The sequence below is a fragment of the Zootoca vivipara genome, chromosome 2 (genome assembly GCF_965207765.1).
Source record: "Zootoca vivipara chromosome 2, rZooViv2.hap1.1, whole genome shotgun sequence".
Lineage (NCBI taxonomy): Eukaryota > Metazoa > Chordata > Lepidosauria > Squamata > Lacertidae > Zootoca > Zootoca vivipara.
This window is the reverse complement of record NC_142584.1, coordinates 80,888,644-80,892,969: the sequence shown is the minus strand read 5'-3', so window position 1 is coordinate 80,892,969 and position 4,326 is coordinate 80,888,644.

Below are 4,326 nucleotides of genomic sequence, written 5' to 3'. Positions count from 1 at the left end.
TTATCTAAATTATATAATTCGGTATTTGAACGATTGGTATTAATAATTGTATTATAAATTGGTATTGTTATAATGAGGCTATTATTGGATTGTGATTGAAAACTAATAAAAATAATTCCGAATTCATTGGTTCCCTTCAGAACAGGAAAAAACAAGCTTGTTCCATCTGGGTAACCCAGCCAGATGGGCGGGGTAGAAATTTATTATTATTATTATTATTATTATTAGTGACAGCCCTTTAGATATTTGAAGACAACTATCATATTTCCTCTCACTCACCTCTTGTCTAGGCTAAACATATGCAATTCCCTCAACTGTTCCTCATAAGACCTGGTTTCCAGACCCTTGATCATCTTGGTCACCCTCCTCTGAACACGTTCCAGCTTGTCAATATCCTTCTTAAATTGTGGTGCCCAAAACTGGACACAGTACTCCAGGTGTAGTCTGACCAAGGCAGTGTCGCCATCCAGAGAGGGCTGAGAGGCCAGCTAGCTAGCCCCCAGCTGGATCATGCCCTTCCAGCCGACATGCTGGATGATCCCCCGATCTCTGGAGAGACGTAGCCAGCGACTCAGACTTCAGAAGTCTGAGTACACTAAATTAGCAGAGCATGCTGCACGAACAGAAGTGGCATGGAGAGGCTTGTGAAAGCATAATTACAAACAGATTTATTAAGCACTAGCTGGCCCTGCATGCGTTGCTGTGTGTTAGACTGTGAAATGGAGGGTAATAGCCCCCCTTCAGATCCCTCTGAGCCTCAGAGTCCCCCTGAGTCAAGGCGAGATACTGTGGAGAGGGCAGGTTTTATCCCTGTGTCTCCCCCCACCCTGTTCTGACCCATTACGTATCCCTGCCCTCTATTCGGACACCCCATCCCCCCCCCAGGCAGGCCCCTACCTCCATTTGGCCTAGTCTGGAAAGCGGCCTAGTCTGCAAAGCCGAGGTGAGATACTGTGGAGAGGGCAGGTTTCATCCCTGTGTCTCCCCCCACCCTGTTCTGACCCATTACATATCCCTGCTACCTATCCCCCCCCCGCATCCCCTCCAGGCAGGCCCCCACCTCCACTTGGCAATGTTGGTTATTTGGTGGGGGCCTAGGGGTCTGATAATGGCCATCTTGGTGGTTTCAGTTGCTTGGTTGATGATGTCATTTGGAGGGGTGGAGGGGGTATTACGCCAGTTGAGGGCGCTGTTTGACTTGGTGGAAAACCAGGTCTATATCTGCCCAGATGTGTGATTTGAGGGATTTTTGTCCCCAACAACGCTCGGGGAGTAGCCTGGATTGTTGTGTCAAAATTTCAGGACGATCGGTCAAGCGGTTACGGAGAAAAGTGGAAAATGCTGTTTCACGATTTATATATATATATAGATTAATCAGGACAAAGAAAAACATGTCGTCTCTCCTTCGTCTCCTCAGAAAGAGTCCCAAAGCAAAAGCTATACACAGCAGAAGTTCCCAGCAGACTGTGCTGGAACATAAACAGGCATGTAACATGTAACAATCTCACACATCTGCTCCTTAAGGTAGAATGGAATATCCCAACAGGCAGAACAGAGTGGTATTATTACTTCCCTTGATCTGGACGCTATACTTCTGTTCATGCAGCCTAGAATAGCATTATCAAGTAGCCCCAACACGCCAAATGCATCCTCAAATCCAGGGTCAATGATCAGTGGTGTTGTTGTCCCACTATCCTGCATCCTAGGTCTATGTCATGCATCTATGTCAGCATTTCCCAGCACTGCTTCAAAAAGAAAATGGGGCGGGGTGGGGAGAGAGAGAGAGGTGAAAGATGGTGGGAAGCAGGAATGATGGGGAAATTCTTCTGCTCCCAGCAATTGGTTGGCCTGCTGTACAGGTTATTTATCTACTATCTCTTTTGGAATGTGGTTTGTTTGTTTGCTGCTGTGCTTTCAACCTATGTGGACATTTTCTTCATCCGCCAACAGTCACCATTCACTCAGGAGACAACTGTGGTTGTCAGAAAGCTAGTCCATTTCTGTGTATGCTTCAAGGCTTTGTATCCATAGCTGAAGGACTTCTGAAGTGAAACAAACCAACCAGCCATGAGCAGAAGTAAGGTGGCCAGGTGAAAAGGGGGATAGGGCTCCTGCACCTTTAAAAGTTGTGTAGAAGAGGTGGAGTTTGCCTGGTAAACTACATCTTCCTCTCCTATTGAAGATGCGGGAGCCCTACCTCTGGCTACTCCATACAAAAGCAGGCCACACCACCAGTTTCATAATCTCCCCAAGGCAGCACTATGTTACCTGGCAAGTGTTTACTTCTAGTTTTAAGTAGACAATAAGCCATTTGATGAAAGTGATAGAGAAATGTTGAAAGGCTTGAGGCTCCGGATTATTTGGTTACCAGGTGTAATTAACAATGGCATAAGCGACTGGCATCATCATTCTTATGATGAGAGATAATTGTTTCTTTGCCAAAAAGAATTTTGATCCATTTTTCACAAGGAACCTATTATCCAGCTCTTCCTTATATAATGTTCTATATCAGTGTTTCTCAACCAGTGTGCCTCCAGATGTTTTGGGACTACAACTCCCATCATCCCTAGCTAGCAAGACCAGTGGTCAGGAATGATGGGAGTTGTAGTCCCAAAACATCTGGAGGCACACTGGTTGAGAAACACTGTTCTATATAATCCTAAAAGAGGAATAACTTGTTTGACAGAAACAGCCTTGTGTGCTGTCATTCCTGACTCTGTCTTAAGGAATATGTTTGTTCGCCGACAAGCTTTAAATTACACAGGAGTAAATCTAAAGTAAAGCTAGTGAAGTAAAGTTCGGGCATTCCCCCACACCCATTACCTGCGTACTACTCACGTGGCTCCAGGAAATAAACAAACAAATATTATCGTACCAGGAAATGCTGGGGAGAGCTGGGGAGTCCTCATGGCTTGTGAGGAGCCTCCCCAGAGCCCAAAGAGACGGTCAGTGAGGGCAGAGGAAGCCCCAAATAGACTGGAGGCACACTGGGGCTTTGTTTAGGCTGCTCAGCTTCCCCATCTAACAGCCGACACACAGCGTAGAACAGCAACAACAGGAGTCACTTTCCCACACGTCCTTCAGCCTCCAACTGGCCCCAAAGTTTCAAGTGTAGTTGAAGAGAGAGTTGTGTGGCAAGAGAGAGGGAGAGAGATCTGAAGAGCAGGGGGAAAGGGGCACTAGAAACTTTTTAGTGGGTGCACTTTATTTCACTAACGCACATGGGGTCCCGGAATGTAACCCACATAAGGTGGTGGGGGCTGAGTACAGTAAATTAAGTAACGTGGTCCAAAAATTCATCCATTTAGTTGCATACAAGCAAAACGGTACATGTTTATTCAGAATAAGTTAAGTCCCACTATATTGAATAGGACTTTCTCTCTAGTAAGTGTGTTTAGGATTGCATTGCACCCATAAGAATTCAGTGCTACCTGATGTAAGAATGGGAACCACATTCAAGTCTGTTTCATGCAATCGCTTTTCAGCTACGAAGACTACCTTTTCTTGCTATATTCAAATAAGGCAAGAGTTTGTGTGAATGACTCTCCAGCACCCACAGAGCAAATGGTCATCTATTTCCATATATGGCACCATGTGCATATTCCAATTCAGGAGGCCAGGAAAGGTCTGGACCTTTCTGCTAACAAATGAGTTTGCTAACCTACCATATCACTTCCAGGGGTATGGTGTCAGGAACATGGCCCCCCAGAGCACAGGGGAAGAGTTAGACTCAGAAATTGAACTAAGTGAATGAGGGACTGACTCTGCATATGAGAGCTGGCTGACAGAGTCAAGAAAGGGCAGTTCAACCCCCCTTCCCAGGGAAGACTCCGTTAGCTCTAAGAGGAGGAAGAGTTGGAAGGCAGCCAGAGCAATGCTAGGCAATCAGCAGATAAGCAGAGGTCTGAGTCTGTGTCGAGTGGAAGTGGGGAGGGGGCAGGCCAGCCTCTCAGTCCCCGTTCTAGGCAACTGGATAAGATCAGAGGGCAATGGAAGGGCAAGAGGGAAAAGGCGGGAGTTTGGCATCCTTCCTGCTGCAGGAAGGACGAAGATTCAGACTGACCAACTATCGTAAATGCAAGCAGGTGAGAAGCCATGCTCTGGGTGTCTTTTTGTAAATAAACTTACATAAAACTGCCAGAAAGTCATTCCTTCCTATCAAGGCTTGTTTGCCTACCAGAGATCATTACATGTGGCTTGGGCTGGATTTGAAGGCCAAACTCCAGGGGCTCCCAAACCACTACCCAGAGAGTGACAGAGAATGAGGTTAGATGCTAACATTTGCCTTGTTTGCACCATCAGTCAGAGCGACCACTTGCGCGCTAG